This window comes from Megalobrama amblycephala, linkage group LG1 (assembly GCF_018812025.1).
Source record: "Megalobrama amblycephala isolate DHTTF-2021 linkage group LG1, ASM1881202v1, whole genome shotgun sequence".
NCBI classification, from domain to species: Eukaryota; Metazoa; Chordata; class Actinopteri; order Cypriniformes; family Xenocyprididae; genus Megalobrama; species Megalobrama amblycephala.
Window position 1 is genome coordinate 26,819,929 of NC_063044.1, and position 25,805 is coordinate 26,845,733.

The 25,805-nt window shown below is 38.1% G+C and overlaps 1 protein-coding gene and 1 long non-coding RNA gene across 2 annotated transcripts in view; one reads left to right on the plus strand and one right to left on the minus strand.

Annotated features, from left to right (window-relative positions):
- pitpnc1a (phosphatidylinositol transfer protein cytoplasmic 1a) overlaps positions 1-25,805 on the minus strand; it is a 111,253-nt gene that overhangs the window by 70,712 nt on the left and 14,736 nt on the right. The window lies entirely within an intron of this gene.
- Positions 1,782-24,628, plus strand: LOC125266357. Its single transcript, XR_007184482.1, has 3 exons — positions 1,782-2,077; positions 4,847-5,080; positions 24,261-24,628. It is a non-coding gene; the product is annotated as an uncharacterized LOC125266357 (long non-coding RNA).

The following is a 25,805-nucleotide window of genomic DNA, read 5'->3' on the forward strand; positions in this document are numbered from 1 at the left end:
ATGCCTGTCGTTTACACTACGCTGGCGTTTTCGAACCTCAAAAATGGAGACTTTCGAAAAAGCTACAGACCCCGTTTTAGTTTGAAAACGCCAAGGTTGCATTTCAGTATTAAGGCAGGAACACACCAAGCCGACGGTCGGCTGTCGGGCAGTTTTTGTTTGTCGGCTGACTAAGTTTTCTCGGTGTGTTCCGCACCGTCGGATGAAGTTGGTCCTCGTCGGCTTTTTTTCAGCCGATTCGAAATGTTGAATCGGCGTCGGAGCTTGTCGGTCCGTCGGGCCATCTGATCATTCGGATTGGCTGTTCAGCTAGTGCCACCTGCTGGTTCGGAAAGGCATTTCATCTCATGCAGGTGCAGAATGGACGTGCTACTTCGCCGTCGGCTGTCTAACGTTGGTTTGGTGTGTCAGGCCAACTTTGGACACAGACACTGCCGACATGAGCCAACCCCACAATCTGCTTTCGTCGCCTTTTTTTAATCTCGTTACCCAACCAGACATAGATGGGCGGAGTTAGTGTAAACAGCCTTTTCCAACAAGACAGGCTATTTACACTTGGTGTATATAGACACTCCATATAAATTTTCAGTTGAGAAACTGAGTCACAACTGCAAGATATAAAGTAGCATTGCAAGGTTTAACTCACAATTATGAGAAACGGTCACAACCTGCGAGATATGATCTTAAAAATAGTCACAGTTATGAGAAACTGAGTTGCAATTGCGAGATATTGTGAAATGCCACATTGTAATTATGTTGCAATTATGAGATATAGGGCCAGATTTACTAAACAGAACAATTTAGCATGAGAGCGCAATTCCAAAAAAGTGCAGATGGGAGTGGAAAGTTCTGCTTATGATCTACTGATGACATGCAAATTAAAGAACACAGACGCAGCCGGATCATTTCCATAATGACCAACACAATCTACCAAGAATAGCGCAAATTAGTATTTGGTTTAAGACATGCTTTTTTTGGTGGTAAAAAAATACCAGTAAATTGACTAGCGCAAACCTTAGTAAATCAACTTGTAGGATTTATTTAAATACTCTCCTCCCATAAATTTTGCATCTGAAAGGGAAACACCTACAAATCCATATGCAATAAGGTCAGCTGCAAAAATAATACTGTCTGCGCCTTTTCAGCACTAATTGTTTTTAGTAAATCCTGACAGTAGTTTTTTACGTCAAAAGAGGGTTTGCAGTGGTGCAAGCTGTTAGTAAATCTGGCCCATAATGTCACATAAGATTTGAAGTTGTAATTATGAGAAAATGTTTCACAACCGTGAGATATAATCACATTGTGAGATATAAAGTCATAATAGTAGCATATAAAGTATAATTTAAGATATTCATATTTATGAAGTTTCAATGCTATAATTGGCAATTAACTGACTCAACTGTAATAAAAACAACGGTGTCCTAGTTGTCTTTAAGTAAATCTTTAAGGCTCTGTGTTTATGACAGGCTCCTGAGGGAGAAGCTATTTATATTGATCCCTGGTTCAGAGCAAAGGATTTCTCTGTCAACATGTCCGGTTTCCTTCATACAGTAAAAATAATCCGACCAGGCCAGTCGAGAAAATCTCAGAGCGTGACGATGAGTGACAGAGAGATGAAAGAGCTGTGGGGTAGTGATGTGGTGAAAAGCTGATGCTATAATGATCTGAGCTGCATTAGAAAAGATTACAGCTGATACACACACACACACACACACACACACACACACACACACACACACACACACACACAGGAGCATGTGTTTTTATTCTGAATAGCACTGTTAACCTATCTATATATTTAACAACCTAGCAACCGCAAACTGTGACAGATTGGCATGCGGGTCAGAAAGCCAGAAGGACAGTATATATAGCTCCGGGTTGCCATAACCAGCATCATTCCCATTTTGTTTCCGACATGTTCTCGGATTCCCGGCGAGAGTGAGAGGTGAACGGACTGCCTCATTTCTTCATGTCACCCTTAGTTCCACGCAGCCGTTACACATTCCAGCTCAATATAGCAAAACAATGGAAGCTGCTCGCTCCTGATGGAAACTATGTCTGGAAAACCCAGAGACAGGTGAGGAACTGCGGATGGCAAAGGAATCGTATGGGAATGATGCGTCACTGTGGAAAGGGGAAGTCCTCTGCTATATTACAGTCACTTTAGCGACCTATTTTCAAGGGAACGCTGGGAACATGGTCTTTACAAGGAATGTTTGGGGTTAAATACAAGTTAAGCTCTATTGACAGTATGTGTGGCATTATGCAGATTACCACAGACAATCATTTTGACTCATCTCTCAGTTTGAATAAACATAGTATAGCCAGGCAACAACAAAAGTACAGCCACATGGCATAAGCCCAACGTATACTTCGCTTTTTGAGTGTACGCTAGGGATTTTAGGGACATAAATATTGTCATCAGTAAAGATTGGTGCGGACAATGTAAATATTGTCATCATAGTACATGCATACTGTATGTGTGCAGCCTGAAGCCTAAAGTATTCTCCACTATTTACTGCTTAACCGGTTCTGAATCCATTACACTCTTCTACTGCTAATCGGTAAGCTTCCTGGAGCAAATCCATTACTGGTGTAACAGCAGCCACAAAAGTGTTCTCTGCTTCTCAATTGATCTGATCTAACTTAAGCCATGGACCCACAGCACACGTCACTAAGAGAGGCCCGTAAGCCGTAAGGGTCATTTTCATTCCTCTAATGGGGCATTATCAGCGTGTGACTGTATGAAATATTTGGATTAGCTATTTTTGTTCTGCTTTGACCCAATTTCTTTTTGTGACAACCTTCATCTGGTCACAGTGCTTACAGAACAAATCTCTCTGTCAATTTAGAAGAATGTTCACATAGAAAATTTATTGGCTCTTGTCAAATGTACTTCAAGTTAATAATAATATGCCCATTCATCACTGTCCACATTACTGCAATTTTTTGACAGAAGTGTTCTCAAAAATACTGGATATACATATACATAAATATAATGTATATCAATATGATTGATATGCCAAATAAAAGTACCAAATGATTATTTTGTAAGCAATAAGGTACAAGAGGCTGTGCTGTATCGTGAATAAGTCTGGGCTGAAGGGCGTTGTTAAGCACAGCGTGAATAAAACTGTTACCACACAATACAAATATTAAAGACAGAAAGATGCATCAATGCAACTTTCATGAAGTAAACTTTTTCTAAAAGCCTTCCTACCGCCGGAAAAAATAGTCCCTGACCGTGAACAGCAACAGAAGTTACATTATTATGCCATTAGATGGCAGCAAAGACTGTCTTTTTGAGTGTGTCAGTCAATAGACTTTTACATTGAAAAGACTGAATTGTTGTGAACACAGAACAAAACGGAACTGACAAATGCTTGACTAGCACTGTCAGTCATGGGAAAACCCCTTAACTGTTAAAAGGACAAGATAATATATCGGACATTTAAACAGATTTTTTATTATGAACATAGGACTGACCTGAAGGAAAATGCTGAATCTGAATGCAGGTAATAAACTCAATCACTCGATCTCTTTCTCACAATAATGTTCTACATACAGTAAGCTTCAATTAAAAATATCAATGAGAACAAACAGTTCACGTTGCTAAGAGTGGATGCTAAGGGTGTTGTGTAGTGATGCACAGAACCGTTGGGTGAAGCGGTCATAGCCGTGTTTTATCGTGAATAAAAGATATCAGAATCAAGGACAGGAACTAACCGTTTTATAACCCTATATAAATTGTAGTTTATTATGGTTTCCACTATCAATTTTGCATTTTTTCTTTTTAATTTCAGCTTGTTTAGGTTAAGTAGGTTGTAGTTATTTAGTTATTAATGTTTTTTTACTTCAGTGTCATTTTTATGTCTTCTCTAACATAACTAGGGTTGCAAAATTCCGGGAATTTTCAAAGCTGGAAACTTTCCATGGGAATTAACGGGAATAAATGGGAATTAACAGGAATATATGGGAATAAACAGGGAATTTGCAAAATTGCAGGTTAGCCTATAACAGGGTACTTAAATGTAGTTAAAAAAAAAAAAAAACATCTTGCAACATAATTTTGGTTAAAACAACCATATTTAATGCAATTTTAGTTTAATTTTTTACCATTCACATTCCTCACATGGCACACTACTTACTGCAGGGCTATTGAGGCCACACCGCCTGTATGCACTGTGCTTCCCCCAGTCCATAACATTCACATTTGATCAAAAATACAGAAAAAAACTGTAATATTGTGAAACATAACTACAATTTAAAATAATTGTATAATAATTGATATACATAAAAATATAATTTATTTCTGTGATCATAGCTGAATTTTCAGCATCATTTCTCCATCCTTCAGTGTCACATGATCCTTCAGAAATCATTTTAACATGCTAAAACAACTGTTTCCAACAATGATAATAACAAATAAGTATCAAATCAGCAAAATTAGACTGATTTCTGAAGGATCATGTGACACTGAAATAAATAACACATAACAATTGCTGCAATAAAAATATTACATTTACATATTTACTAAATTAAAATTAACTAAATGCGAAATGTTATGACCAAACAAAATGTTTATATTTGTTTTTATATGATACATTTTATATAAATATTATAAATCTGGATAAATTTCCAATTAATTCCCATAAATTCCCGTACATTCCCATAAATTCCTGTTAAGTTTCCAAATTGGAATATTTCCAAAATTCCCTAGGTTAAGTTTCCGTGGAAAGTTTCCAGTAAATTTCCGGAAAAATGTTGTATTTGTTGCGAGAAAATGAGCTGGGAAGCAGTCACGTGATAAGACCCGAAGACTAATCATTCCTGTTTCTGCATTCAGCCTATGGGGATGTGACGTGATGAACAAATGACTCGAACCCATCCCGAAGACTCGAGAGGCAAACTAATCATTTCTGTTTCCTGTACTGCATTGCATATGGGACTGTCACGGCCCAGCTCAGACACTGATGGAACTAACGACTCGAACCCAAAGACACAAGAGGTATCTAATCTTTCTGGGGAACAGACGTGATAAATGTGAGGTGACAAAAGAAAGAACGACTCGGATCTGGAGGTGAGGTGAACTAACAGACTGCATAGCCTGATGACACTGCCAAGCAATTAATCATTTCTCACTCATAATTTGGCATTCATGGCTGCATTAGCCTATAGTTTATTTTTTATTCCAAATCTGATTGACATTTGCGTAAGTAGTATGTGTTGGAGAAATTTAACATGTAACATTTTAATTACACTCTGCTGAAATGAACAAATTGACTTGAAAAAAGATTTGTTCATTTTGCTGAACGAGATTAGTAAAAAGATTCAAACTTCCTGCTACTAGAAGCCAAAGTATTTTGATCGCCACCAGGTTGCTTGCTGCAGTATAGGTCATAAGCCCTGCCTTCTCCATGTAATCAAATAGGATGTGATTTTTTTTTTTTTTTTCCCAAAGAGGGTTTCTGTGATTAAAGGTAGTTCTTATCACCCAGACGTATGTTCAAGTGTTCCTTTTTCCAATAAGTTTGGTGTTAGTTATTTAAAGCCACAAAATGTAAGATTTTTTTTTTATTAAAATATCCAAAAACCACTAGAACAATCTTTCCAAGAATGTTTAAATCCAGAGAAATAAGCAATTTTAACCAGGACATGGACCTTGTCCATGCGTCGCCTATCAATTACATCATACCTGCGTTACCCTCAATTTCCGTTTTTATTCTGTAGAAACCATGGAAACACCAAAGACGCTTTAATATATTATGTGTTTTATTTGACAGGTGAGCAACTTTTGGGTTACATTCATTGACAGAAAACTAATAATTGTTATAAAGCTCAACACAGTAAGTCTTATTGTTTAAAGGTGCCATAGAACGTCTTTTTAAAAGATGTTATATATGTCTAAGGTGTCCCATGAATGTGTCTGAAGTTTCAGCTCAAAATACCCAATAGATTTTTTTTTTAATTAATTTTTTTAATTGCCATATTTTGGGGCATCATTAAATATGCGCAGAATCAGACTGCGCGGCCCCTTTAAATCTCGTGTTCCACTCTCCCGGAGCTCGTGACTGCCTTAACCAGCATAAACAAAGTTCACACAGCTAATACAACCCTCAAAATGGATCTTCACAAAGTGTTCGTCATGCAGCATGTCTAATCGCGTAAGTATGGTATTTATTTTGACGTTTACATTTGATTCTGAATGAGTTTGATAGTGCTCTATGGCTAAAGCTAACATTACACACTGTTGGAGAGATTTATAAAGAATGAAGTTGTGTTTATGAATTATACAGACTGCAAGTGTTTAAAAATGAAAATAACGACAGTCTTGTCTCCGTGAATACAGTAAGAAACGATGGTAACTTTAACCACATTTAACAGTACATTAGCAACATGCTAACGAAACATTTAGAAAGACAATTTATAAATATCACTAAAAATATCATGATATCATGGATCATGTCAGTTATTATTGCTCCATCTGCCATTTTTCGCTATTGTTCTTGCTTGCTTACCTAGTCTGATGATTCAGCTGTGCACATCCAGACGTTAATACTGGCTGCCCTTGTCTAATGCCTTGAACATGAGCTGGCATATGCAAATATTGGGGGCGTACATATTAATGATCCCAACTGTTACGTAACAGTCGGTGTTATGTTGAGATTCGCCTGTTCTTCGGAGGTCTTTTAAACAAATGAGATTTATATAAGAAGGAGGAAACAATGGTGTTTGAGACTCACTGTATATCATTTCCATGTACTGAACTCTTGTTATTTAACTATGCCGAGGTAAATTCAATTTTTAATTCTAGGGCACCGTTTTCTTCTCTAATATCAATGTAGCTTACTGCAGTGTGCAACAAGTGTCTCATAGCAGCCGCTGAGTGAATGATTATAAAGTATGATAATAACAACTTTCAACACAAAATGTATCTAATATGATGACCGGAACAAGCGCTTGTCTGTGGCATAATAAAAGCTCCGCTGCTCTCGAGCCGTGTGTCAGGCTCCTCTCTCATGAGCAATCACTCCAGCGGCCTCATTCTGTTCCAACAGCTTTCAGCCCCACCCTGCTTCATACTACGGTAATGCTAATAAATCTTTAGCTCATCCATGAATATGATTTCTGCCCGAGTCCTGTCGGATTCTTTTCCACTGGCTGTAGACAATACCTTCCATGATTCCGCAAAATCAAGGCATCATCAAGCTACGCCTTTGTTTTGAATAAGCAACCTCTAGCAGCGAAATTTACATATTGTGCCTTTAAGACTATGAAAACATCATGATTGACAGCTGTGCTTGAAATTGAGTCTGCGGAAGTGTGTGCGCAGGACCTTGATACCAACTCAGGATCACTACTGCACTGACTCTGGCTCCGAATGACATAATCGGGAACAACAGTTACTGAGATATTTTGGCTTCATTTTTATACAGTGGAAGGAAGTGGAGATGCATCGTCCATTTTTTGTTTACAGTCTATTATGACACATACACCACATTGCCAACATTTGGTATGGTATAGAATCTTTGAAATATACAGCTGAAAAATGACAGCTGCACCATTATTTTCTGTACGCTGGTTTATTACAGTGGTGCCATCTATTTCAGACTTACCCACCCCCAAATGTCAAATACAAAAAGCAAACTGTGGTTACTTGTTTTACATATCGATCAAACACCTCCTTTCTGACTAAACGAGTGGTTCCTTTTATTAGAATACGGTGATAATGAGAATTCAGTCTTGTGGGGGACTAAATCAGAATATCCAGCATTGTTTGAAAATATAACAACAGAAGTCATTCAGTTTTCATTCATTCTGTACCATTTCAGTTACAGTTTACTTTCGGTTTTTGGGAAAATCACATTTTTATTGTTACTCTACTTAACCGAAATAGTTTTCCTTGTCATAATAGCTAAATATAGTAGTCAACATCAAAAACATCAAATATCAAAGTTGTCCTAAGAACTAAGCTGTTCTAAGAAGAAAGTTTTATGACAACTTTGATGACTTAAAATGTTGACTACTGTATATTATCATAATAGATAATAATCTTGATGTAAATGTCATGCTAGTTAATGTGCAAGTTTCAGTGAGCCCGTTGTCTTACACTGATTACGCACACAAAGGCACACACACACACACACGTATATTGAGGCTGGTAACAATCACAGAATAATTTTGTGCGTGCTGTGTTAGCCACTCAACACTAATCAGAAGAGTCATTTTGTGGTGTTACTGAGCAGTGGATGTGAATATAGATGTTGTTAAGTGACAAATCTTCCCCGGAGCCTCACAAATACAGCGTGACACTGAAGCATCACTGAATACATGAAGCTCAGCTCTCCACCAAAACTAATTTACCACTTTACATTTCATATCCAATTGAATTAAGCAGTCATAATATCATTTTTACCTAGCAAACACCACTTTTATCATTAGGCTAATTATATCCGCTGACATCAAGTCAACATCTAATGATCTGGAAAGGCTGGATGACACTACACGACTTTTACCCAGATTTTTGCTCCAATTTGCAGTCTGGATGCGTCAATGCTAGTTGCTAAAAGTCAGAGCTGATATCTTTCGAATACGTTGCGATTCTCTCTCGAATCGATTCTGAGCTTAGTTTTTAACAGCAGATGGCACTGCGTGCTTTAGAAACAGCCGTACTCTGCTTGCTTCCAATTCCTTACACACACCACCTGAACCTTCTACAAAATAATCATGCATAAATTTTGAAAAAGGTTGAAGTGAATTACAAGGGTGTTTGCAGAGGGCGCTGTTTACATTAATCTCGCGTCATAAAAGCATTCTGAGGTGCAAGTACATTCTCAGTCTCAGCCGAACGCATGAGCGCTCTTTAGCCCTCTTCTTCATGAGCATTTGAGTGTGCATTTAAAAACTAGACTAGAGCGCCATTTGCTGTTAATAACTATTGCTGTTAATAATCCATGCATTGTCAAAATTAACAAAAAAAGTTACTGGGCAACTGGCGAGTAACACTGTTTCAACACTGATTTTATTAGCATTTGGAGCTTTAAAGCGTTAGTTCACCCAAAAATGAAAATTCTGTCATTAATGACTCACCCTCATGTCGTTCCAAACCCGTAAGACCTCCGTTCATCTTCGGAACACAGTTTAAGATATTTTAGATTTAGTCCGAGAGCTTTCTGTCCCTCCATTGAAAATGTATGTACGGTAGACTGTCCATGTCCAGAAAGGTAATAAAAACATCATCAAAGTAGTCCATGTGACATCAGTGGGTTAGTTAGAATTTGTTGAAGCACTGAAAATACATTTTGGTCCAAAAATAACAAAAACTACGACTTTATTCAGCATTGTCTTCTCTGTTATAAATAAACGGCATTACTAATGGCGTTACTTTTTTCAATAACGAGTAATCAAACGAATTACTTTTTCTCCCATTACAACGCAGTTACCATTATTGACAAAAAAAATGCAGCGTTACTATAATTGAGCTCACTGACTCTGTTTTCATCCGAGTAGGCTCTCTCTCAGCCATAGCACCTTCATGCTAATTGATGACGATTGGTGTGCGACGATAGAACTGCAAAGCGTTTTGTTGTAAAGAAACAGTACACAAAATGGATCGAAAATATGTGAAATAAGTTTTTTTCTAGTCGACTGGTAGTTGTTCATTTAAGCCATTAGTTGACTAATCACATTTATATTAATTTATTTAATACTGGAGAGAATAAATAGTTTTGACTTTGTGTCCGTTCACACCGCCGCCGTCAAAATTCACCTTGGCTGCCCTGCCAACAACGCTGTACTGTGCGTTCAAACCGCCGCCGGCAGAAGGGTCAAAGTAAATGACAAGTTGTGGCAATCAATCGGAATCTTCTCAAGCGAGGACCTCTACCCTCCGATTGGCTGCCGCTGAACTACGTCATAGCTCATTACCATAAAGTTGACCTGACTTCAACTCTCCTCGACGATCTCTCGCCACTGGCTCACATTGAAAATTAATGACTTCTTGTCACTTTGACGGTCTCGCCAGCGGCGGTGTGAACGCACGGTTAACCCTGTAAGCAAGCACCTAGCAACAACCATACATACTGGCAACCATCTACAATAGCCTAGCATTGTGGTGGTGGTTTTTGCACCACTTACTTTACAGACTTTCAGAAAATCCAAAAATAAAACATGTTTTCAGCTAAATAGAGAAATCCACATGAATAGCAGCTTAAATTGGTTTCCTTCAGGGAGCTGTGTTAATTATCTGAGTTTCCATATGTGGGCAGACTGACTGAACGTCTTTAAAAATGTAAAAATATGTAATTGATATGGCTTGGAAGGATACCACTGAGCTTGAGCGTGGGTGGTTGACATTTACTTTTAACATTTAACATTAAAGCAGAACAATTTTGCAATAATGAAGTGTTTTATATTTTAAGCTCTACTTTTTTTGTTGTTGTAGGCCAACACCTGAATCCATCATATGGTGCAACAGATCACATCCTAAAGGATTCAGGAAATCTAGGACTGCCGTTTCGAAGGTTGACAGTTAATTCCTTTTGTGTGACATACAGTATGTGTTTCATGCTGAGATATGAGATTGAAATGAGAAATGCTATTGCTATTATATTTGTTGAAGGACTATTTTTATGAGGAATTGCATTATTATAAGCTATACAATCATGTTATTGTTGTCTTTGTAGGTCTCTATCTTAAATCTCATTTCGGTATTCTTGATGTGAGAGATAATGCACATCTCACCATGTGGTTTAATGCTACAATAGACTACACTGCAAAGAATGATTTTCTTAGTATTTTTGTCTTGCTTTCAAGTACAAATATCTAAACATTACTAAATCAAGATACATTTACTTGAGAAGCAAACTCACACAAGACATTAAGTCTTGTTTTCTGAAACATTTATTAAATTTAAGTCACTTTAAGCTTAAAACAAGAAAAAGATATCTGCCAATGGGTTAAGAAAAAAAAAGCATATTCACTTTTTTTTTTTCTGAATTCAAATCTTAATATGTCATAATTTTGCATGTAAACGTATCTACATTTAAGAAATTATAGATACTTGTACTGGAAACTAAGACAGAAATACCAAGTAAAAAAAATTATTTTGATTCATACTGTTTTGAACAATCTGAAATGGCATCTATGTATCATTTTATATGATAACAATGCTTTTAACATAAGAAATGCTATATATAAAATGAATTGAAAAAATACCATCAGTTTGTATTCATGCCCTTTCTCTTACCGTCAGCCAAACGTTTGCATGATCTTATAGATATTTTCAAGGAATACCAAAGAAGAAGATCTGACCCAAATGTCATTACTGCAATACACTTCCTGAAATGCAATGTTCTTTTTTTGACAAAATATAACAATATCTGTGTAACCTGTGATAATTTACACTGACTTTTTGAAGATTACTGGAGTCTGTTTTAAATAGTTTTTCTCCTTCAATGTGTTACTTGCCATCTCTTTGTAATTGTTTTTGTAACATTTACTAGCAATTTCTGAGGGAAAATTGTTTGTACACCAAAGCGGCATCCCAATTCAGAGGCTTCCTTCTTTCGAAAGCTGAATGCATCACAGCGGTGTGACGAAGGCTGTCCCAATTTTAAGGCTCCTTTAAATGTTGTCTCCAAGTGCACCCTTCGTTTCCCAGGCCACGAAGGATAGAACGGATCCTTTGCACCTTAGCATATCCCAAGATTCATTGCGTGTCAGAGATGACTAGATTTTTTTTGAGAGAGAGCGAGAGAGGGAGAAAAAAAAAAAAAAATGACAGAATACACTTTTAACCTTCTGGTCCTCTTTGTTTAGGGGTCACACTTGGCTCCTTCATGGTCAAAAGTGAACCAAGCCTTGAAATGTAACTTTTTTTGTTTTTCAGGAAAACCAATGTAATATATTTTTGTTCAATAATATTATTTGATTATTATTTAAACTTTTGAGGGTATTTTATGATACTATGCAATATTTATACAATTTTTATTAGCCAATTGAAAATAATAATAAAAAATAATTCTAATATATTTCTAAATTATTTTTCAATTAGAGCAGTATTCTATGTTAAAATAGAGACAAGGTATTTAAAATAAAAAATTGAGTGCCATCTGATGGAAGTAAAAAAAGAAAAACTTTTGTAATGCCATGTTGTAACCACTAGATTCTTATACAGTTCAATATGAAGTGGCTTAAAAATTCTCTAGTGGTTTTTAGACACTTTTTTTTTTAAATTAAATTGTGGATTGGGATTTGGATTTATACTTAGACATTCTCAAAGACTACTTTTTGTAAAGGTTTAGATATTTTTGGTGAGATTTATTTATTTATTTATTTAGAAATGTTGATTTGAAGTGTCAGTTTTTCCATTAATTTTACTACAGTCAAACCTGAACACAGAGGAGGGCATTTTGTTACACAAAATATCAAATTCAATCAAATAAATAAATAAATAATAATGTATCATGTATCATGTTTTATTGTAGCTTATTAAATCCGGGTCTGATCTGATTTCAACCTCTTATTTGAAACTTTTGAGTTTGCGTTTTTTGGGGGGGGGGTTTAACTGCAAAAACTTGCTCTGTGTTATAGTCGCGCTAGTTCATATATATGTGTGAGGGGGGAGGGGGTGGGTGTGTCCATTTTGCACACTTGACATTTTAGAGTGTCACCCTTTCATTGCTGTGCACTTTTTTTCTGCACAGTGGCTGATTTGTAGTTTGTACCACCAAAAGTTTCTCTTAGTTTTCGTATTTATTCGTATTTTCCATTCATTTCCTATGTCGGTCATTTTTTTCATCATATCCATGATTTTTTGGTGTGTACACATAGCTAATGCGACAAAAGTCACCAAGTTTCCTCCCATTCCAATAAAGCAAAAAAAAAAAAATAAATAAATAAAATTTAAAAACATGACATTTTTTGGTCATTTTTGACCGAAGAGGACTAGAGTTTCGAATTTTGTTTCGAATCAGTGGTTCGGAGCATGTATCACATTTCCAAAGTCACGCCCCCCCAGTGGTGAACCACTGAAATTTCTAAACACTTATGATGTAACGAAGCCTCGTTTACTGAAATCACGTGACTTTGGCAGTTTGATACACGCGCCGAACCACTGATTCGAAACAAAAGATTGGTAAAGCATCGAAGCTTCATGAAACAGTGTTTTGAATTCGCCCATCACTAGATATTGTTGAATAAAGTCTTTATTTTGGGTTTTTTGCCGCATAAAAAGTATTCTCGCCACTTCATAACATTAAGGTTGAACCACTGTAGTCACATGAACCGTTTTAAACATGTCTTTATTAAGTTTCTGGGCAATGAAAGTGTTAATTGTCTTGCTGGCAATGGAGGCCTCACTGAGCCATCAGATTTTATCAAAAATTTCTTGAGATATCTTGAATATAACTTTCAAAAAAGTCTGCAAACATTACTGTCACTCATCAAAAGTAACTGTCACAGTTACTAGGCGACAAGAACAATCCTTCGTAGACTAGGCCGTCCCATATAACAATGCTCGGTTTGACCTTCGTGGACTTTGAAAGGTGTAGCCTTTCGAAGGATGCAGCCTCTGAATTTGGACATAGCTCAGATGTTTTTCAGTCTAGTTACTTATGAATAATCTCAAGGCCACATATACAAAGAAAGAGAAAAGCCTTGAATTAAACTCGAATGTCTTTTGTTGCCAACAAAACAAAAATATTTGAGTGTGAAAAACTCAAAGCAATGCTTCACTGATCTGTTACACAAAGGAATGAGCGCTGCAGGTCACAGATTGTGCGGCAGGTCGTCTATACCCCTTTGACTGAGACAAGAGCTCTGATAAGAATGTCTGTGGCCTGTCATCAGCATTATTGCCCCTGAACAACTGATGAATCAATTTCAATTATCTCCTCATCACACATTACACCACACTGCTGTACAACAGATGAAGCGTTGAACAGCTCTGGCTCTCCTCAGTATCGACAGACTACCAGCCCTGTTCAATGACAGAAGGTTTCTGGGTGTCTACGCTCTTGGTTTCTAGCAGGTGTTTCTTCTCCGCAGTATCCAACTGTATCAGATGGCGAATCACATGACCTTCAATATCTGCCCTCATACGGTGCATCCAAAATCGCATTCTGTCTGAGTAGGTACTACATTTAAATTTTAATTTACTTCACGACAAATTATTGGTTGAATGAATGGAATATGGATGTACTACATCCGCCATGTTGTTATTGTCACATGACCTACCAGTGTCAGTTGCGTTGCATCACTGCCATTCACAAATTCCCTCACATGGCACTTCAGAATCTCAGCAGAAGTACTAGGTCCTCCGGGTACTTTTCGTCTACTGTTTTTTGCATACTATGTATTCGGACATACTACTGTTTTGGCGTACTGTTTTTTACTTTCTATATAGTAGGGAACTATTCAATTTTGGACGCAGGGATAGTCGCAGCATTTTGACACCATTCATGTGCATAAAGTTGTGCTCTGCTCAAGCAAACTATGTTCCATCAGCCATAAACGGTCATTCATGCCAGCAAAAACTGTCAGTAGGTATGTTTACTTGTACTAGTTTTAGGCCCCGTTTACACTAGTGTCTCCATGTTATTGTTTACATGGTCGTAAAGGATACGCAGATCTCCTAGATCATTACTACCATCATGCTGCTAGCTGAACAGACTAAAATAACAGATCATAAAAAATAAACCTACAACCTCCAACAACCATCCCCATCCTTGTGCCATGTTCTGCAGGACTAGCTGACTGAGGGTGTGTTCACAATTGGCAGGTTTGGTTCAAACTAAAAACAGAGTCAGAGCCTCATCTTTTCAGAAGCACAACTTTATTTTGTAATATAAAGCGGCTATCCAGTATGTTCACTGTTTTCACCCGTGGGCGCGGAGATCTTACCTCGACGAACTCAAACACACAAAATGAGTCAAAGATGCGTCCCACGCGAGTGAAGGCGGAGCCTCGGCACACCTCCTATTACGTTATCGTCACGGACCAATGGTAGTACGAAGGTGTTTTGCAGCTGGAGAGAACTTTTCCTGAAAGTTCGCTTTGGCAAGCCGTTTCAAACTTCAAAAAAGAACAAACTTCGTTTTTTCCTGATTTTGTTCGAAATGACGTCACATCAGTTCGTTCTTCAATTTCGTTTGAAGTATATCGGGGCCTTAACTTTGCGATTGCTCTGTTAGTGCGGTTCATTTGAACAAGTGTGAACGCTGCCATCTGAACCCTGATATGCACCAAATAAGCGGACCGAGATCCCTGAAAAGATGGATCTCAACCCGCATCCAAACAAACTCTGATGAGGTTTGACTGAAATATGAACACGATATGGACCAAAGACATCTAAACGAACCAAAAAATAGGATGTGAAATCACAAGATGCAACCCTAAAAAAGGCACAGAATGCTCAAGCATACCTGTTTTTTTTTCATCATTGGAGATACTTTGCCAACCACAGTTCGGTACTGGCGTCGGAAACGCTGTATCCTTACACATTTTATAAGCTCTTTGTGAGTTCTCAGCTGGTCAAAATACCAATACGTACACATATTCAACAAGTGACTTTAGCCCAGTACACAGCATTGTTTTAGACATTCTGTAAGTTCTGATGCAAAATATACTTCATAAAAGCCGTTTTGTGTCGGCAAGTTTAGTGTTAAAGGTGCCCTAGAACATTATTTCACAACATGTAATATGAGTCTAAGGTGTCCCCAGAATGCATCTGTGAAATTTCCACTCAAAATACCACATAGATTTTTTTATTATTCCATGTTTTAACTGCTTATTTTGGGGTGTAATTAAAAATGCGCCGACATTAATACTGGCTTGCCTTGAACATGGGCTGGTATATGCAAAAGCTGGGGGCGTACATATTAATAATCCCGACTGTTGCGTCACAGTCTGTGTTATGTTGAGATTCGCCTGTTTTTCCGTGGTGTTTTTCACGCACAAGATTTACATATGAAGGAGGAAACAATGGTGTTTGAGACTCACTGTATGTCATTTCCATGTACTGAACTCTAATTATTCAACTATGCCAAGGTAAATTCAATTTTAATTTCTAGGGCACCTTTAAAATGACGGAACGCTAAGCGAACCAGGACCCGTCCACACAAAGCCAGATCTTTCCCAATCCAATCTTTTTTTTTTTTTTCATCGGGTCAAAACGATGTAGTATACATACCAGACCAGTATGTGGTGCTGTAATTCTGCCACAGAGATACACTTAAAGCAGAACTAAGTAACTTTTTTTTACTTTCATAAATAGTTTAAGTCCTTACGATGGTTAATTGACTTGCAGTGGTGTGTTTGAGGCGAGCACTAACCCCCTCTGGCACGTCTACGCCAGAAAACAGCACTTGCAAGTTGAGCTTCGCCGACCCGACACAATCTCGCCTCATGCTGACGTTCACGCGAGAGTGACAAAATGCTTTACGGTAATTACGGTAAATGTCTATATTATGACTTTATAAGACAATTTCGAAAATTACCCACCTCCATCGAGATTTCTTGTACTGTATTTGCAAAACTACTGCGCTGGTGAGCGTTGTAGTCGTTGTAGTCCAGAGCTGCGCTTGGAGTATTTACGACAGTGTGATTCACTGAAGGAACCTGTAGGGGGAGCTTCGCAAATCTTAACGAGTTCCGCTTTAAAACAGAGAATAAGACTTGGAGCATGCGCATAAACCTTGCGTGCTGTATACAAACTATAGTAAAGCTTAGAAATCAGATTTTTCCACTCTGGGACCCAGTTTCAAAAAGATTCACATTCTGAAAACGCTGGATTCGTCTGGACGAAATGCCTATCTGATAAAAAAAATTTGTGTATGTATACACCTAAACTCGTCTCCGTGTGGACGGGACCTAAATGTATACATTTTTTTTTTTTTGGTCCAGACCTAAAGAATCAAGAGACTAACCAACTACAAGTGTGAACACACCCTTAAGTGTGAACACAGGATGCTCGGCTTACACAGCTCTCGTCTGTTGCGTTTGGCGTGGTGCTCCCCATCTGAGCTCTTGGACTGATGGCTCAGGCCTGACTCAACAATCCTCCTAAAGGACAGGCCTCGCACAGGTGGTGCTGTCAGCATGGCGTTGCCACCACAAACCGCACCATGCCTACTCGGACATCTGCTGCTTTTGTCCAAGGGTAAGCTCTGCCCATACTGGTAGACAAAACTGCAACAAATGAAGTGCTTATTTGACCTTGTGCTGAGAGGCCTACCTGACTGATGGAGCTCTGTAAGTGTATGCAGGTCAAAACAGCACTCTAATAAACTAACAAACCAAATTTCCATTAACGGTCTTTTCCTCTGAAGTTGGCCTGAGACGGTAATGCGTTTTAATGACCCATTTGTCGAGTAAACAAAAGGCCTTGTGTACACTGCAAAGAGCTGGGAATTACAACCTCATTTATTTGCAGGAATAAATTCTGTAAATTGTCGTTCTGTGCATGGCATTACCAGTTCCAAATCCATAAATCTTTTGTTCTTCTTGGGAACACAAAAGAAGATATTCTCAATATTCTTTCCTTACAGTCTGTGCATCAACATCAAAGTAATCCATATGAATCAAATTTGGTAATCAAATGTGATAAATGGAAGCTCAAATGTGCATGCTTGATGCACAAGATACTCTGTGTGCATGCTGATTATTGCTTAAATGTGAAAAGCCTAAATGAAATCTGTTCATCATAAAAAGTGATTATGTCTCTTCAAAAGACTTTGATTGGTTATGTGGACTTTCAATGGTTGGACAAAAATGATCAGGGAATGTTAAAGATACCATCATTTGTGCTTAGAAGATGAACAAAAGTCTTATGGGTTTAGAAATACACAAGGACTGATAACTGAAACAACTTTCCCAGACATTTGTCTTGCGGAAAGCTGATGGTGTTTTGTTCTAAAACATTTTTTGACTGTATATTAAATTTATTAGCTAAATGGGATAGTTTTGAGAAATACGGGTTACCATTTTCAATTTGTTTGAAGCCAAGGACTCACAAATATGATGGTCACCCTTTCGAGGAACCTCCTTTCCAAAATATAAAAGCATGTATTTTCATGTACAAACACCCTTTTATACGGTGTGAGAAAAGTAGGCCTTGTTGTCAAGGCCCATGTCAGACCTCTTGCGAATGGCTGTCGACAAAATGTGTCCTTTTAGTTGGCGAGAGTCTTTCTTAATCAGGCCGGTCATAAATAAAGCCTTGACCAAGTGCAGGAACCGCCTCACTGAATGCTGGTGGCATCAGCCGGCAGAGACCAGGGATCCCCTAGAAGGGAGTTGGCCGCTCTTATCAACACATTAAAGTGGTGGCAAGAGAGGCAATCACAAAGGCAAGCTCTCTCACAAATAGACCTGCTCTGATTTGATGAGCGTGTCTAAGAGTCAGGGGGCTTCCTGATTGGATGACTTCATTAGCTGGCCTTGTGTAGGAGAATACAAGCGATTGAGTGCTGGCTGACTCACCAGCTACAGCCAACATCTTCAAACCGTGTGATAACCTTCAACTCACATCCTCCCAAACACCTCTATACAAGCGTGACAGCTGTGCATTGCGTTTCAGAAACAGTCATCGTCCTTTGACAGCGTTTCCGGCCAAATCCATTGCTTTTCATGTCAGAGTTCAGCTTCAGTGAAAAGCGACAAGAGACAAGGGAGTAAAAGACAGGAATATCCTTCTCCATCCTGTCAATCGGAGTCTTCATTTACATTCGAGTTTGATTTGAAATATGCAAAGCCATGCTGAAATATTCCAAGGTTAATATGTATTTGAATGTCTTGACAGTTAGCAGTGTTTCAACAGTAAAAGCTTTAATTGTTAGCAACAGAAATATGATCATAGAACTCGAGATAGCATTTCACAAGCAAAAACTTATAGTCAGCATAATTACAGCTGAAAGAGAAGAAAATAATTTTAAATATAAAATAGTTTCTTCACTTTTAATTTAGCAAGTGGCATCTCTTCAATAATAGGGCTGCAACTATGATTATTTTAATAAATAGATTAATCAGTCAATTGTTTGTTCAATGAATTGAACAAAACCCCCCAAACTATGTAAATAAATTTAAAGAGGACCTTTTATGCCCCCTAAAAGATGTAAAATAAGTCTCTAGTGCCCCCAGAGTATGTATAGCCACTTTTCCACCATTGAGCTGAACGGTTCTTATTGTGTAACCGTTCCATTCCGTGCCAATCCGGTATGGTTACGGTTTCATTTTCCACTGTGGGGCTGATAACGGCCACTCTTTGGAATGTAATATAAAAGCATCAGTCGTTGCCTTGATAACGCAACGGTTTACTGATGATATGAGATGTAAATAACGACCGCGTTATGGAAGATGATCAAATATTTATTTTAATTTTATTATTAATTTTTGTTTACGTCGCTCAAATAGAGCACTTAGACAGCTATGGAGAAACTGGTAGCCAGGCAACAGACAAGTGACCAATCCTGTGTGGCGACATCACTTCACGGAATCTACCAGCACGATTAGATAACAGTGCAGAGAATTCCGGGCTGAGGACGGTTTGTAATCATGGCTCCACAACTGGAACCGTTTGGCCCAATGGTGGAAAAGCGGCTTATGTGAAGTTTTAGCTCAAAATACCCCACAGATCATTTATTATAACATGTTAAAACTGCCACTTTTTGTGTATGTTTCAAGAACTCATACACCGGCATACCGGCAACAACAAAACAGGTCAATCTCACGCACTGAAAACGTCAGAAAGGGCGTTCATACGCGATGTTTAACTAGAAAACTCATTTCCATTAATTCTAATAGCATGTGAGGGCAGCAACAGTTCTTGCCAATAGCATTGGTGTTGACCCATCTTTCAGGATCAACCTTTGTGAAAATCCAGCATGGAACAGAGCCTTGTTTGTGAAGCAGTGTAAAATGATTGGGGCAAACGTACAAGACTTTACCTACTTTCTTCGTGACATTTCCTTCAAAAATGAAGTGTAACCACGATGTCCTCAGTGACTCAGAGGGTGGGAGTCTATGGAGACTCTTATATTCATTGGTACATCCAAAACACAATGCTTGCAATGCCTCTTTGGCGCAGACATTGTTCAACTCCAGCTGCTACAGCAATATACAGAAACTGCGGACTCTGTGCTTCTCACTCAGGGCTGTATCTATGTTAATAGGGCAGACTGTCACTGGCTGTGAGGTCCCCTTTAATTAAAAAAAAAAATAATAATATATATATATATATATATATATATATATTATATATTATTATTATATTATATTATATTATATTATATTATATTATATATCACGTAAATCCATTGTTTACAAAATTTTTATTCCACATTCTGGCCTCAAAAATATACTAAAGCCATTTTATACCGGGCTTATATCGCTTATGGCGATAGCATACCATTTGAAAGTAGACGTTCAAAACAAAAGACTAAATGTTGACTGGTACAAGGAACACATTCACTCATATGAACATACAATACTACATTACAATAGTTATGGAGCTAGAAATATGACAGATATTGTCACGATCACGTCTGCTCCTGTCAGTTCCCGGACTACACTTCCCACAATCCTCCCTGTCAGTCACATGTTCACTCCACACCAATCACCTGTTGCCACATACAGTCTAGCACACTACACTGATCACCACACCCAGCTGCAGCTGATTACCAGGACTATAAAGGACTTCCACACACACCACCTCACCGCGAAGTATTGTTAACTGTTGTTGTCAATTCCGAGCATTCCCCTGTATTCCCTGTCTGCCTGTTCCTTGTTACCGTTCCTGCCTGTTCCCTGTTTATTGGCCCGTTGCTGCCTGTCCTGACCCTTGCTTGGTATACCGACCTGTGAGTGATATCTGCCAGCCCTGACCTCTGCCTGTACCTGGATTACGATTCTGTCTACCCTCTGCTGTACCTGTTCGCTCCTGGTTGACCCTGTTTGTACGACCACGCTTACCTTAAATAAAACGCTGCATTTGGATCCCCTGCCTGAGTCTCCCATTCACAACAGATATATTGTTTCAAGTGTTTAATATAAAGCATTCCCATGTTTCAGACCACTTAGGTCATGCAATTTCTAAGGCTGGAACTAACAATTTTTTTCAATCAGTTAATTTATCAATGTTTTCCCCTCGATTAATCTTTCATTACACTGGAAATGGAAAGTCAAGTCAACCGCGTTGCATTGTGCGATCTTGTATATTGCTCTATTTGGCAGATGTAGCAGGTCATCCAGGGACTCCATTCATACAGAAAATGGATTCTAAAACACACAGCAGCATTCATAAAGTAGTATAGTAGTATACTATTCTGAACATAGCCAAGGACAGAGGTTCCTTTCCAATCAAATACTACAAAGACACAAGCATGTTACAAGCTTGTGTTTTATTACTATGACCTCCAAATGCAACAATTTCAAATATTATGCCACTATATTTTGAACTGCATTAGCACACAAAGCTTTGAGAGTGCTTTGTATTCTGTGCTGTGTAATCTTAGTGCTGTGGGCGTTTCTCCGTTAAACAAACAGCACCTCATTACCAGTGCAATTCTTTACACAAGCATCATCTTCAAGCCTTCAATGATGCTCTTCTATCACTGCCAATGACATCAGCTTGGCCCTCAATCCTTCACACCTCATAAAATCAGTCTGTGCCTCAGGCAGCTTGTGTCCAATCTCAGCTCCAGCTCTAGTTTGTGACGTGAATCTGAATCTATGGCAGATGATGAAGGAATCTTCTTGGGGAACTGGGAGTTCACAGAGGCCGACAATATATCTGAAACTGTGATAAAGGTCTTAAAGGATTAGTTCACTTTAAAATGAAAATTACCCCATGATTTACTCACCCTCAAGCCATCCTATGTGTATATAACTTTCTTCTTTCAGACGAACACAATCGAAGTTATCATCACAAACGTATTCCACACAGCTCTGGTTAACAAAGGCCTTCTGAAGCGAATCGATGCGTTTGTGTAAGAAAAATATCCATATTTAACATGGTATAAAATAAAATTTCTAGCTTCCGCCAGACTGCCTTCCGTATTCTACGAAGAAAGCATAACACCTCTCGTAAGTCTCAACTTATGACTTCTTTCCAAGTTATTTTACTTTATAACATGTTAAATATGCATATTTTTCTTACACAAACACATCGCTTCAGAAAGCTTTTATTAACTGCATGGAGTACGTATGTATGGACGGACGGACAGATCCTTTAAAATTGGGAACATTGAAAGTGAGCCAGAAATGCAGGCAAACCACACATTAGTAAGGAACACGTATTAAAGGTGCAATATGTAAGATTTTTTGTCCGCTAGAGGCCTATTCAAAACAAAAGGCATAGCTTGATGACACCAAGTTAAGCACCAAGATAGGACTCGGGAAGAAATCATGTTCATGGATGCGATTATTAACGTTACTGTAGTATGAAGCAGAACAGGACTGAGTGTTGTTGGAGCTGAACGAGGACGCTGGAGCGATTGCGCAACACTCGCCTCACGAGCAGCAAAACTTTTATTATGACACAGTCGCCGGCACCGCTTCCGCTTTTCTGGTCATGAGTATGAGGTAACACAGCTCTGTTTATCATATTAGATACATTTGAGTGTGTTGAAAATGATGTTATAACGTTACTCTGTGCGTTCGCTCGGCGGCTGCTGTGAGACACTTGTTTGAGTCACACTGCAGTAAGAGATCGATTTTAGAATATCATAATAAATGCTGGATGGATTGTGTTGATAAATGGCATGCATTTAAAGGTGGTAAAGAGGATGTTATGTTTTATACATTTTTGCAATATTACTTGAAACTGTGTTTACTAAGTGATAAAAGACTATTTATTAGGTGCACTGAAAGGAATATTATTAATATACATCATCTGTGCACGAGGTAGGGCCTTAAAAACATCAGCCAATCGATGATCGCGTAAACGATTGGCCCTCTGGCTTGTCAATCACTGCCATTGTGAGAGACGTGCACGGATTGGCCCTCTAGCTTGTCAATCACTGCCATGACGTTTCTTGTGAGAGATGCGCGGCTGCACGCTCTAGTAACTTTCCACACTACATGCGCCGCATGCAATGTTTTTGTCAGGAGACAGGAAGTAACAACTGCAGATTATGAGGTGAGTCAGACATAATGAATCCACTAAGTGTGTGCGCGGCTTAACGATTGTAAGGCCGATTATGAATGTAAATTGACACTTATGACTGATCGCGCTCAAACACGTCCAGTCAGAGCCAGTTGCGTTCAGTCTGCGATTACAGTCGGTGTTCAAATTCCATGTGAAAGTATATAAATCTGCTTCAGGAGCAGGAAACTATCGCTGTATGTTGAGCACAGTCAGAATGTTTTAGCTAGTCATTAAATGTTTATCATTTTAAACGCTCATTAAAAAACTCAGTCGACGAAAACATCCTCTATACCACCTTTAATTTTAAAACATATTGTATGATGAAGAAAATTCTGTAATACTGTTCCTAAAAATAAAGCTGCATCTGATTATGTTAGCTACTTCACAAGATAGTGTTTTTCTCTGAATCATGGTAAAGCATGGTACTCACAAAAAAAAAAAAAAAAAAAAAAAAAAAAATCAAGAAAATTAGATTTCAACAATAAGAATAAACGTGTTGAGCTATATAACAATAATTAGTTTTCTGTCTATAACTGTAACCAAACAGTTGTTCCCTTTCCTATTAAAACATCTAATACATTAAAGCGTCTTTGGTGTTTCCATGGTTTCTACAAAATAAAACCGGAAACTGAGGGTAACGCGGGTATGACGCAATTGACAGGCGACTCCTCACACGTCCCAGAGCCTTGGTTAAAATTGCAATTTTCTCACAATTTACAAATAGTTGGAAACATTTTGGATATTGTAAGTACTCAAGTGCACAAAATATATAACACTGGCCTAGTGCTTTTCGGATATTTTACTGCAAAATTATTACATATTGCACTTTTAATAAAATTAATAATTAATAAAAAATAAATAAGCAAATAAATCAACTGCATGTAATTAATGATCATCTCTTTCTGTCTTGCCATCTTTGGTGTTGTCAGGAAACAAAATGTTAAATGATTCAGGTGAATGTTATCTATGTGTTGTTGAAGTGCAGTAGTGTTTTAAGCATCAGGGATTGTCCGGACGCTTTCTTCTCATCATGCCCTGTGAGACAGGCTATATTTGCCTTTGCGCTGCCACTAATGTTCCCTACTTTCATCTGTAACCTTTGTGCTCCTGTCAGGGTGCCAGTGGGCAGACCTCAAACGAGCTTTAGGGTCAAATACTTCCCACAAGGAACCACTGAGAGATAATCTGGGCTGCCAGGAGTTGGCCAATGGAAACTGAACTGTTAAAAGTACGTGATGGATTGGGATGAACATGAAACGTTGGACTGTGATCCGATTCATTAGCCACGTGCCCACCAGCAAGGTTTGTGGGATCTCCAAACAGCCTCAACATTAACGTCTGCAGGAGCTCTTTCATAATACAACAAAAGCCAGCTGTCTACCTCTATGACCTTCAATTTACTGCAGGCTCAAGGGCCACGGCCAGTTCAAATAGCCCAGGAAAAAAAAAAAATTAAATAAAGACATGATCTCCCTCTGGAGCAGTATCTGATACAGTTAAAAAAAAAAAAAAAAAAAAAAAAAGGTAAAATCAGCTAATCAGAACTGAAATGCGATGGGACACATTAATCCATGGTGATTTAAATCTGGTGTTATTTCCACCAATCACCGTAACCCCCCCCATCTCTCAATACTTTCCTGATGCTTTCTTTTTTTCCTACTAAAGAAAGAAATGCCCCAAATTAAAAAAAAAAAAGAAAAAAGTGAAAGCAATTTATTAAAGGAACAGTTCATCCAAAGATGAAAATTCCCTGATTATTTACTCACCCCCAGGCCATCCAAGATGTATCTGACTTTCTTTCTTCAGCTGAAGAGAAATTATGTTTGAGGAAAACATTCCAGGCTTTTCTCCAGCTAAAATCAATTGAACAAGCGATCACTGTAGTCCATTTCTGACTGTCCAAAATTCATGACTTTCACTTTGGGATGATCACGCTTGATGTAAACAGTGGGGTGGGTTTTGCCACCTACAAGTGTGGAAAAGGTGCAGTCCAAAAGTTGAATGATCGTTATTAGGCTTTATCTTTATCAGTATATTAGTATGTGTGTCAGTTTATTGTTTAAAACAGCCCATTTATGCGTTTATCCTGGATGCTTGACAACAGACCAGTACTTGCAGTCTACGTCACACATGACCTTCCCAGCATGCAAGCGTAACACAAGAGGCAGTGCACTCAACAGTCTCACTGACGCACATCGCAGAGCAGGACTAAAGCGACATTTGTAGTTAAAAAGTAAATACTTTTTCCCCCCAGAAAATGGCTTATCAATTCGCTAGAGAAGACCCTTAATATTTACTGGCTGGGGTCATGTGAAGCCCTACGAGACTACTTAAATATGGATTTTAAACTATCAGAAATGGACTACGGAGATCCCTGTTCACTTGCATTAGATAGACAAAAATCCTGTAATGTTTGCCTGAAAAATTTTGGTCTTACCCTTTTTCCCCATATTATATACGTCACTCACCTGTGTGTTTTTTGTCATATCCATAAATTAGGGGTTTAACGGTACACAAAAACTCACAGTTCGCTACGTACCTCGGTTTTGAAGTCACGCTAATTTAAATTACCGGATTCGGTTATTAAATTATATTAAATTAAATTAAATTAAATTAAATTAAATTATATTATATTATATTATATTATATTATATTATAT